The sequence below is a fragment of the Acyrthosiphon pisum genome, chromosome X (assembly GCF_005508785.2).
Source record: "Acyrthosiphon pisum isolate AL4f chromosome X, pea_aphid_22Mar2018_4r6ur, whole genome shotgun sequence".
Classification (NCBI taxonomy): Eukaryota; Metazoa; Arthropoda; class Insecta; order Hemiptera; family Aphididae; genus Acyrthosiphon; species Acyrthosiphon pisum.
This window is the reverse complement of record NC_042493.1, coordinates 48,398,592-48,412,097: the sequence shown is the minus strand read 5'-3', so window position 1 is coordinate 48,412,097 and position 13,506 is coordinate 48,398,592.

Here is a 13,506-nt window from a genome sequence, read left to right as displayed (position 1 = left end):
TGAAAAGTATTCTAATTATTCGGATGATATAAGCATTGGCGCAAATAGGGAGGGGGACTTGGGGGATACATTAACGACTTAAGCAATCGCTGAATAGAAGTCACTCCGAGTAAAACTATCTTTTTCTTCTCATAAACCTGTATGTTGTTGGGGATTTAAAATATATTGATGTAGCAACATTTTTCTCAGCTTGTGCCCATGGCTTTTTTTTTGTTATGCAAAAACTGCATAGTGTCAAGTGCTTTGGAATTTTTTGAGTAAAATACAGCGTTATTAATCAAAGTACTTGGATCCAATTTTTTTTTGTTTTTTTTTGGAATTTGCATTTGGTTTTATCAGACTTGATATTTTGAGACACTTCTGTGCCATTAGTTTTTTTTGTTTAATAACTGTTTCCAAAAGTTTTTCATATTTTCTACTTTGTTTGGTTTTTATTGGGCTTGGTAGTTGTGTCAATTGTGACATTGTACTTGGGGAAAAAGTTACAAAATTATATGCTTGATCATATACTTCATCAATAATTTCTTTGATATCATGACGTCGACGTGTGGCTATACATTTTTCAAATGTTTTATTTAGAATAATTAATTTCAGTTCTTTTTGTGAAAAGTCCTGTATTATTTTATCACCAAAAGGACTCTTTTGAAATACATTTATGTGATCTTCTCCTACAAATAACAATAATGTAATTTTTATTTTATTGAAATTTGTATTTATGTATAACATGTAATGACAAGTGATTTGTTTTAATTTTTAATTTTTTTTAATAAATAATAAATAATAAGTAATAATGCATTATTTTAAAATATATATAGTTATTGTAAAAATGTATTTTATATTTATAAGCATAAACAGATATATTTGTGTACTCTGTAGTCAGTAGTATATTACTACTTATACTTCTATATCAACTTTTTTGTGAGGAAAATGTAATAAGACTAGTGTTTTATACTACAACATTTTCGGCATTGATTTTTAAATCTATCTTGCTAGCTGCTTGTTCAAGGGCTTTGGCTACTTTTTCCGTCTCCTCTAGGGAGTTTCCTAGTATATTTAAATTGTCTGCAAAGCCCAGTACTTGTATGTGTTGCCGACCGATTTCCACTCCAGTTGCTTCTAACTGCAATTCCCTTAAAGCTTTTTCTAAAGCTATATTGAAAAATGAATAATAAAACTTACAATAGATAAATATGTCTAAACAGTGATGTTTTTGGTCTTAAATTCTGATAGGTACTAAAACTTTAATTCTTAAGTCTAGACTCCTATACTGCGGTCCACGAAAAGTAGGCCGCGATCGTCACGCGCCTACCGGCCTATTTACGGTGCGGGTTTCTAAACTTCATCCCGCATAATATAATTTCAAATCATCTAATGTAGGTACAATATAATGTAAAAAAAAATATCATATTAAAGTAAACATTAGAGTATATTATAACATATTTTTTTTTTACACTTTTTTTAGTAAAATAAGTCAAAAATAATAATAAAATAAAATATATATTTACAAATAGTTACAAAGTCGCCGTCGTAATAAAAATTAATAAGGTAATTCGTCATCGTCGTTTTCGTCTTCATCAGTCGAACTGTCATCAGGATTTATTGTAAGTATGATGGGCTCTAATATTTCATCCCTTAACCCTTCTTTTATGAAACCCGCATCTTGGAGTTTATTGCAATGTTCGCCACACTTTGTCCAAGTCTCTTTAGTTATCTCATCTAAGGCATTATTAACAAACACTTCAACATCTGTAATTTTGAAAGTGTTGTTTTTTTTGGCGACTTCACCCTTGACTTGCGCCCAAATCAGCTCAATTGGGTTGTACTGACAGTGGTAAGATGGGAGTCTTACCACTTCATGACCCATTTGTAACCCGACTTCATCAAGCTTATATCTTTTTTTCTCTAGGTATGGCATTTTAACTTTTTCACGTAGTTCACACAATGTTTCTACCGGTGAATATTTTTTTTTTTTTTTTTTTTCTATATTTGTTCATTGTAACGACCTCAAGGTCTTTGACAATGCTTATCACAAGTGGGTAGTAGGGAGATCATGTGATCTATTTATCTATGTATATATCACTATATGCATGATACTACCCCCCTTCTCCAAGAGGAGACATGTGCGGTCTTCACTCCCAGTGGAGTGGGACCTAGTTGGAAACCGGATGACGCAATCGGACGACAGCACGGGAAAATGGTGACTGCGTAGAATCACACACATTTTTTTTGCACTTTGCTATGAATCGAACCGATGACTGTGTGAGTCGTAAGTCAACTGTGTGACCACTGCGCCACTCCGGCCCCAAAGGTGAATATGAAATGAATTTTTTTTCAAGCCATTTTTGAATATCTGCCTTTCGTGCGTTTGCTCTAGGATAATCTTCGGCTTACACAGAATGGTAGGAAGCATTGTCCATTACCACAACAGACGGTTCTTCTGAATTGTCCAACATTTCAACAAACCATTTTTCAAAAATGTCCGCGTTCATTTGTGAATGAGTCTTCCGTACTACCCGATTTACATCGAAAGGCCAATTTTAAATTGTTCACAAATTCAAATGAAGGTAAACCAGGGTGGCATACAATGAGTCAAGCACCCTTTCCAATTGGTACTTCGGTGTTTTCTGGATTTTGCCATATGTAACCTTGCGTATGGTTCTGGTTTACCCATGTTTCGTCCAGGTAAACTACAGGCCTTGTGTCATTATTCTGTCTCAATTTGTACATTTTTCTTAAAAATTTTACACGGCAAGCAACGATATCATTTCTCTCCATCAGGAATCTACGCCCATCATTACACTTCTTGTACCTGAAGTTCAAATTGTGTAAAATACGTTTAACTGACGTTTTTGAGCCAGGGTAATTAATTTTTTCTTGCATCGCCACTAATATTTTTGCGGTCGTCGGAAATTCCCCTTTATCATAAAAACTATGTATAGTTCTTCTGACAACTTTGTTGTCAAAATCGTCAAGAGAACTCATTACTTTTACACGTTTGTAACTTTTCCTAGGTGATTTGAAAGCAATTTCGTTAGAAGGTCCAACTTCAAGTTCCTTTTTTGCTTCAGAACAAACTTTTTTTACACAAGCGAGACTTAAGCCACATGCTTTAGCAGTCACATCACGGGTTTGTTGAGAAAAATTTGAAAGTTCTGGCTTACTTTTATCAGCAGCTATCGTCTTGAAATAATTGTATACATGGAAAATCACTTTTTTCGTTTGTGAATGGATATCTTGATTGAATGCCATTTTAAAAATATGTATTGTTAAAAATACTAAACTGTAAAAAAACTGTAAGCGTCTATTGTACAATATAACTAATAATAAGGCAAAAAAAATTCAAACTTCAAAACCCGCATTAATTACAAAACCAAAGCTGAACACAAGAAATATTATAACGCAAACCACGGTACGACTTTCACGACGATAAGAACATAACCACACAAAAATTATTGTTATTATTTGTGATAACATACCAACGAGTCAACGAAAACAAAATTACGAACATGTATACAAAAATGCGATGAAATACCGCCAGAAAACCATCTGTACTATGATAAAATAATAATAATAATAATACTCCCAAACGGAGAACCCCTGGTTTCACTAAAAACGGCCGGTAGGCGCGTGACGATCGCGGCCTACTTTTCGTGGACCGCGCTATAACCTAAGTTATTTGTAATCTACTGCTGTATCGTAGTCACGATTTAAGTTCGAAAATAGTAATATTCATAAAATTGATACGAATATTTAGTAGTGTAAGACATAAATATTATTATATACCTGTATTAGATATCTATACCTCTTTATCTGCATTCAATCTATATGAAACTCTAAAGGTAGAACAAAGTATCCCAAATACATATTCCACAATTCTTCTTGCACGATTGCATCTATAGCTATAAATTCTTTTTGATGATCCTTTTTGCTGATGTTATAGGGTATCATAATATAAGGACATAGAGGAAAATCATCATCAGCAAACATGTGGTATCAGCTTTTCCATTCTAGGCAAAATTTGTCTCTTTGGTGAATTTAAAGTGGAATTTTCTGAAAGTTTCTGAAATTCAGTTCCTATAAAAACTCCACCATCAGATATGCGACCTTGACATCCTTTATTTACATATTTGAAATTATATGATGCGTCGACTATTGCAAAAAGCACAATGCTGAATGTTCCTTTGTAGTCATAGAATTTACTAGAATTATGATTAGGAGCTTGTATAACTACATGTTTTCCATCCATGGAACCAACACATAATGGAAAATTCCACTTCAACTCAAAGTCATCTGCCAATGCTTTCCATTCTCCTTCATTGGTTGGAGTCTTAACAAAAAAAACAATTGAGTTTATAATATTAATTTAGTTTAGTAGCTATTTAAGTATATTTAGTAGCTTTAAACATTAATTTGTTTATGAATAGTCTTAATATATTAAATGTTAATATAAGAAAATGAGAGTGAAAATGAAGAGGATCATGTTATTTCAGTGGAATACAATAAATATTATGATAACAATACATATGACTCAATAGAAAACACAGAAAAAACTATAAACCTTCAAAGTATTCATTTTGAGAAACTATCAACCAGTAATATGGAAACATTTACACCCCGTATCACAAAAGTTAATGGACACGAAGGAACGGTCAAAAGTTTTAAATATTTCAGAATCAAAGCACATTGATAAAATATCCAGGCGTGAAAAACAAAACGAAAAAAAACAATTGGATGAATTTGATTCGTTTGGAGATATGATTGGGAAGCAATCACGCAGTTTTACAACACATCATTCTCAGTTAACTGTACAACATTTAATGAATAATATATCATGTATGAAGCAAAATTGGGTAGATATGATTATCCGCCCAGTTACCCTCCACCCTGCTCAACTGATACACTGTACAATAATAGCGCACCTGAACTCAATTAAATCAAAAAGAAAATAGTAATGCTTCTATTATTCCCAGCTATTGGAGTCAGTAGATTTATATTTATTATTATGTTTTAAATAAGTACATTAAGCGGATAGCTACTTAAATTACCTTTATTTTTTTTTTCTAATCAAAAGTGTGATTAAAATATAATATATTTTGTTTTTGAATTAGGTATTTATTGAAAGTCACGGTGTGTATTGTTTTTTGTTTATTAAATACATGCAGTTATTATAAATATGTTATTTTGTAATATGTTATTACATTAGGTACTTTTCTGTTATCCCTACTACCGCAACTCTCAATTCTGTTATCTCGACTACCATGCCGATGCCGTGACTACTGGACTACAGTTCGCTCGATTAGCTATTGCCGACAGTTGTATTTATTAATTTTAAAATAATTATGAATCTGTGGAATTTACCAGACAGTGAAAAAGATGCGCTTGATTTTTTTCAATAGAAGGGTTTACTTCCAACACACCGTGAGTGCAAAAACGGTCATAAAAAAAAACTGTACATCGGAAAAAATGAAATTTTTTGGAAATGCAACGTCAAGACGTGTCAGCTTAAAACTTATATGTGTATTGGTAATTGGTTTGAAAATAGTCGTTTTTTTTAACAATGGAAATGGCGATTAGCACCTTGCAATAATAATAAATACTTAACGCGCTGATTCACGCACGGAAGATAATATAATAATAGCAGGCGGCGATTTACGCCACTGCAGTAGGTATAATAGTATATAAAAAGCACGGCGATTCGCGCACGGCAAAAATAACATCTTCGGCGATTTACGCCCAACGACAATATAACCTGACGATTCGCGCTTTTTACTTGTAATATGAACGGCGTCTCGCGCACGAAAACCAATAATGTGCGGGTTGTTCACACCGGTGCACGAAAACTGGACTGCTGCGGTAGTGTCAAACCTCCGTCCGACGAGCCATCGGTGGCGGTATTGCATAATTTGCTAATTTACATTTATCACATTTATATATTACATAACAATTCACAATTGACAGAACATTTATTTCGTGACAAGTTCCTGTCCCTCAGTAACATATATTGTTTCTAAATATGATGCTAAAATCAAGTCCTAGTCTCTATCATACATATCCGAGACATATAATATATACATCAACTCATTAAATGTATAACAAAAATAATTAGCTCTAATTATAGGTAATACGGTTGATGCGCGATCTAATCTTGCAGCTATTGGAAGAGGTTTAAATTTCAACTTTCTAATAACCTTACCACGTGAGAGTAAAATTATTATGACAGTTGGTAATTTCCACCCATAATAAATTTTAACGTACATGGTTAATTGAAGTAAAATTAAAAAGACATCTCGCACTCGTATGCGACCGGTGGTGGGATTAGACGACCCAAAGGTGGTCAGGGTTCTGCTAGCCAGCATAGGAATCAGCCAGCAGGATCAGGTTTTGGAACTGTCTTTTTTATCCTACAAGTTATTAAGATTATAAAGATTGATTTAAAATACCTGTTATTGTCACCTTAGTGTGATCAAATAAAACTATGTATATTTTATTGTATGATTATAATAAGTATATACTTACTTCCTGTTTGATTGTCGTTGTATTGGCTTTAGCCACCCACAAATAAATCATTTGGATGATTTTATGACAACCTAACTCTCCAGCCATATGAACATACTCTAAAAATGTATTTTTAGTCGGGTTCAATCTGTGACCGTTTACACACTTAAAACCGTAACCAAGTTTCCGGGTTGCATCCGTGACACGATAAAATGGTTCACCAAAATGACATCCGGTAACATCAAAATCCCCAGGAATCACACCAAAATATTTAAAAATGATTTCGCCTTGCTTCCCAGCCAATTTCCGTTCCTCATCAGAAAAATCAGGACCAAAAAAATATCCTAATGAAAAAATTGATAGGCGATTTGGCTGGAGCAGTGTATTTAAATCCATGTTAAGACTAACGGAAACACAATTCTCATACGATCGTCGTTCACACTAGTTTACGTAGGATCACAATGCGTTTTGTCGGTAGAAATTCGCTAGACTAAACCGATGTGAAAAATAATGCACCTAGATATTTGCACCATATCATTTAAATGGTTCTAATGGTTTTAATGTGGCATAATATTAAACCGGTTTAGTCTAGCGAATTTCTAGTCGGTTGCCGATAATACGCAACCGATCGGTAAACGATTGCGACAACTATAATAAACAGCGTTATCGGGGCCAGACTGGGCGATTCGGCAAAACCGATTTAAAATCGTCGGTAACCGGCCGCAACATGTTGCGGTAGACTTTACCATTGCTTTTCGGAAAGTACTACAAAACACTTTATTTAATATTGAGCCGACCACACATTCGGATAGCAGTATTAGTTTATAATTTAAATTAGATTTTTTTAGAATTTAAATGATCATTTTTAATAATTTATAATATATTGTACATATTGTTTTTAATTGTATTGACATACATAAATATGTATTCAACGGAAAAATTAATTTCCGAAATTGTTTTTTTATAAAAAGTTCAGAAATTTCAATCCATTTTTCTCTGTTTGGTTCCGGCATTTCTGTTACAACACTGACCATAAAATTTGACAAGTTTCAAAGACAATTTGGTTAATAGTACCTACTCTTGCTAATCGAAAATCAAAATGTTATTAATAAATATTTATTTATTTAAAAGGTAGCGGTACTTACATATTACAATATGCCTGACACAATAAAGTAAAAACATATTTTGTACCATGGTCGACAAAAATGGTTCTTTTAAGAACCATTAATTTAAAACGGCCCTTTTTAGGGCCACCACATTTTTAAGTTCATATAATTATATCATATAAAATAAATATATTATTATGTATTTAAAAAATGTGATACAAGAAATTAAATTATACAATATATTTATTAAATACAACAATAATTACAGTTGTTTAATATATATTTAATAAAATAAATAATGTACATTTTGTGGGCTGTTGTATTTTTTTTTTTTTTATAAATTAACGTAATTTGTAAAGCACTGCTATTTGAATCAAAAAGGAAAGTAACGTACAAACCTCATAAAAATAATTTCAAGTCACGCGAATGTTATTTAAATAAAAACATTTAATTTAACGACTAACAAATAACGAATAGGTACCGTATCTTATTACGTTTTATTAATAATAATAATTAATTAAAAATCGATAAATCAAAAAACAGACTACCGGATATTTTTCTAATACGGTATACGAATAAAAAACCTCTTAGACATTTTTCGATGTTTTGACATTTTTTTCCAGACCCAAAAGCCAAGCGCGTCAGTCACAATTTTATTTTGGACTTAATTTGATTGGCGATATTTTGAAAAATAAGCGAGTGAATAAATTGATTATTTTAATATTTTGCGATTTTTACGTAGTATAAAATTATTGTTATGACAACACTGCGGATTATTGCTGTAGTGATAATATGGTGGCTGTGATATGGACTTAGACATTTTTTCATGTTTTTTTTTCCAGACCCAAAGGCCAGAGATCAACTAATGTGTTAAGTAAAAGAACTAGAACATGAACCTATATTTTCCTAATAAACTTATAAAAACAGATTTTAGTTTTGAAAAATAAATGTAGTTATGTTAGTAATATTTTTTCCCGCTATGGTTTGATTGTTTGAATCAAAGTTTTTTCTTTAGTAATTATAATTGATCAACTATTATAACATTATAAATCATTGTAAGTTTGTAACCAAATTATATAAAAATCATAAATAAAATAATACATTATATAATAAAATCAAATATTAGGAACAAATAAATTTTAGTAGGTACCTAGTCCTAGATACACTATTATTATTTCAAATAATTTATATATTAAAGAGCTTTTTATGTAAATTTGTATCGTTTTTATCAAAACAAATCAATTCTTTAACTTAAATTTTATAATACTTGTTCAAAAGTTGAATAGTTTAGGATAAAATAACAAAATATCACGTAATTTCCTGTTCTTCTAATGTTACAACAGTATGAGTGTATGACTAGTGTTCTGCAGCGTGCCCTGGCAGATGCTACATACAAGGCCCACTTTTATTTGTATAGATCGGTGTCCTTACTCTAATGTCCATGGTTATATTATTGCTCGTTGTGCAACCATAGTGTCTATATCCGTGCTTAAAATACGGAACTATCTGCATAGAACTATACATGATTAAATATAAATATATTAAATAGGTATATTAAATATATTAAATATATACATGTTACTCAACGGCCCTATGCACATACACAACAAAAGTGGTGCTCGAAAATGTTGGTTTCTAACAGCTGATCAACGATGTGGGAATAAATACTAGCGCTCCAATACATAGTATTATATATCTATATATACAGTTGAAAATTACCAATCAGATATTTTGGGTCCAAATTGTTATGGTATTGTCTAAGAATCTTTACTTAATAGTATTCCATCTTTTCATGTAGTAAAAAATTATTATGTTGATGTAATGCATGACCTCTATGAGGGTGTGTGTCATTATGATGCATTACATATCATCAATTATTTTATATATTCTATGAAATATTTTTATATTGATACTTTGAATTCACGGAAACAAATTTTGATTATGGGCCAAAAGAAATTAAAAATATGTCACCAAAAATAGAGGTGTACCATCTTAAACAAAAAAATGTCAGCTAGGGAAATGATGACTTTTATTGATAATCTTCTTATACTGGTCGGAGATCTCATTCCTTCAGATGATGAAGTCTGGAAATTTCTTCTCAATTTAGTAGAAATGATTGATATATTACTTTGTTTTGAAATTGACAAGTCTAACATAAACATTTTAGAGAATAAAATAAAAAACATAATCAAACCATGTATTTTTATTTAATGACACTCTTAAACCAAAATTTGATAATTTGACACATTACCCTCAAATAATAAGACAGTCAGGACCTCTTAGAAAAATGTGGTGTTTTAAGTTTGAGCAGAAACATAAACAGTTTAAAATTTATTCACATTGTGTGACCACATGAAAATTACATTAGCCAAAAAATATGAGTTAAAATTTGCATTTCAGCTTCAGAACAAATTTGGTTGATTCCTTTATTGTTAATGAGAAGCACCTAGTTCAAAGTAATTTTAAAAATCTTATTATTGGTAAATTAAAGAATGTTCTTGATTCAACTAAATTTTATTCACAGATCTGTTTCAAATGAGTTGAATATAGGCCTGGATATTATCTTTTAATTCTTAATGAGGAAATTATGTTTTATTTAATTCATGAAATAGTTATTGTAGAGAGTAAGCAACTTTTATTTGTTTGTCGAAATATACAAGATGTAAAAAATGTTGACCATATTATTGCTTATGAATATGATCCTATCAATGTTTGTTCATTTGCATTACAAACTACTGAACAAATAATTGGTCCCCCTATTCATTTAATTAGAACTGAAAAAGGTAAACAAATTTTACGTCCTAAAGAATATTATCGGTGCATTTAGTTTGATCTAAAAAAATCTTGTTGTTTTAATTTATGTAAATAAATTATAAATGTAATAATGTAAAAATGTGTTAGTAAATTAACTATATATAAAAATTAATTAATTAAAAATATATCAGTAAAAAATTAAAAACAAAAATAAATAAATAATATCTAAACTAAATAACCATAAAAAAAAAATCATTGTGAGAAAATAAAAATTAAAGTGTATATAAATACCAATACCTACAAGTATATAAATTATCAGAATGATGGATGGTCAAAATGTATTGAGCACACTTTATGATGAAAGAGTTGATTGGACAATCAGCACTGGGCTCAATAGCAGTTGGATTTAGTAGATTTTTGGAGAATGAGGACCTCATACTGATGAAACGCTGCAAGATGATGATATAGTTATTGCTGATATTTCTAAACATTCCAGTCAAACAAAGTATAATGATACACATCAAATATCATTTTGCAAATCAATAGAGTTAAAAGAGGCAGAAATTAGATCATTGCTATCACAATGGGATCTTGGACACTTGGCTGATGTTTGCATTGGTATGCAATTTGTCTTCTTTTAATTGTGTTGTTTAGTTTATAACTATTGTATATTATAAATAATAACTTATTTTTATGTATTTTAGCCAAAAATGTTTTTGTTGACACCCTTAAAGTTATTAAGTGCCATCATATAGAACGTTTACTGAATGTTTGTGATCTGGGGACAGAAATTCAATTTAAACACAAACTAGAAGAATGGCGACAATCAATTGGAATTTTATTAGACTCGGTACAGCAAAATTCCAATAGTCATTCATCATCATCTTCTTCTGTTTCTCCTACTGATGGACTTGGTAATCGAACCTCAATGAGATTTATGCCATATGAAAGATCGCCTACTCCCGACAATTGCACAATTATGTTAAGTAACATCCTTAATGATACGTCTAGAGGAAAAGGTCTTATCAACTACTACAACAAGTTTTCCCAATTTCACGAAGATCAAAAATTTATACTAATATCTTTGATCGCACAGCGTTATGAAGAAAAGGGAGTCCAGATGTCTCTGATGACCAGCTACCAGTTGGAAAAACAAATTTTGGAAAGATTTCCCTCCGAGAAATGGGTAAAATATACTTGAACTTGGCCTCTTGAATTAATATTTAATACTAGCTTTTTATTTTTTAGGAATATTATAGAACTGCAAAAAGAGGAAGACTTTACAATAAGTTTTACAATTTGTCAACGTCATTCAAAGTGGTTTCAAGGCTTCTTGAAAATGAGTCTGGAGAAAAAGATCTTCTGGTAACTCAGAAAAATTCTCCAGACATGTTCAAAATTTGGGTTAGTTATCTAATTTGGTTTATTATAATGACAGTAGTTAAAAATATGTAATGTTTATTTTTAGAGCCAGAAACTGGAGCAGATAGCTGTCTTAAAGCCTTAAAATTTGACAACTTGTGTAGATGAATTTGACTTTACTTGGAAAGCATGTTGTCTTAAGTTCATTAAAAATAATGACTTCAATAAAATACTAGAAAAATGTCCATTTTATAAAGCCCCTAGTGGTTATCGACTGGTACATTTTACACTTGATCATTCTATATTTGTATAAATTGTTTTTTTAAATAAATTCGTCATTTTATAGATTGACATGGATTTCAAGGCAGCATTTAGTAAATCAGATGGCACTCTTCTTGATAGATGGGAAGGGTCTTATAAAGCCATAGCAACATTCCTTTCTATCGACAAGAATGCAAGAAAAAATTATTGATACATCAAAAAACAACATTGGATTGTCTGAAAGTAAGCTAAAATTATATTTTCCTTAATTGTTAAAATATTTTTTTTTACTAAGTTTTACTTATAATAAATTATTATTTTTCTAGATGGACGAGATGCCGCTCTTATTTGGACCCTCCACGCTTATTTAGTGCCAACCATGACAAAATAGATATTAGGTATGTCAGAAACTTTTTGATACGCATCGTGTTCGCCGACCACTCCACACCCCGTCTATTTGCCGGTTCGCGGCTGTATGTTGGCTGGGTAATTTAACGGCCAATGAATTTATGAGAGCTACGACTTTTGAGAGGATGGGTGGGATGCGCTAATCGGAGTAAAACTCATATTGTTGCTGACATACCTATATAATATTTTGTCATGGTGCCAACTAACATAATTGTTCGGGTTGACTCTGTGACTGGCAAAAAAGTACTGTCAAATTTACAATCAAAGACTCTCAGGAATCTGTGCTTTATATTGGTGAAACACAACTAGATGTTGAAGATAACATTGAACATATTAAAAAAACTAAAGTTTTAATTCAGCCTTCAGTCTTCTGTGTGGGAAAAGATATTTTTTCAATAACAGACATCTTCTTATGCATAGAAGGAGTTCGCTTCAAGTTTAAAAGCATTGAACATATGTTTTAAATGTATATATTTTTTTGATTTTAAGTTTCCTGAGGAATCTATTATGTTCTATTCATTTATAGAATGTTTTTTTTACAGTTTTAATTTAACAAAAAGTTTTGGGTATTATGTTACAATACTTAGCAAACAATATTATTCATTAATAATATCAGCAGGTACATTATACATTTTATAAAATCATTATGAAATACTTATAATATATATATTTTTTTAAATTAAATGTATAGTACCTAATAATAATTAATTAAAATGTCTATAAGACTACACTTTTAATATTTATACATTTGTTTTTTACCTATTTATTTTACATAATGTAATTTTTACAGTTTTAATTTAACAAAAAGTTTTGCTAAGGTTCACATTATTATTATGTCACAATATCTATAAAATAATATTATTTATGTTATAGCAAGTGTGTTATACATTTTATAAAGTCATTAATATTATTATATATAATATTATAATATATATAATTTTAGATTCTGAGTGGAACGATGAATGTATTGATTTTACAATGATGTGTGTTTTTTTTTTAATTTTTTTTTTAAATTTTTTTTTTTATTTTTGTGTCTGTCATCACGTTTTATGACAGTAAAAGTGCTTGGATTTTCTTCAACAGTACCTTTTCTGATAGGAAAGTGAATCTAGTCGTACTT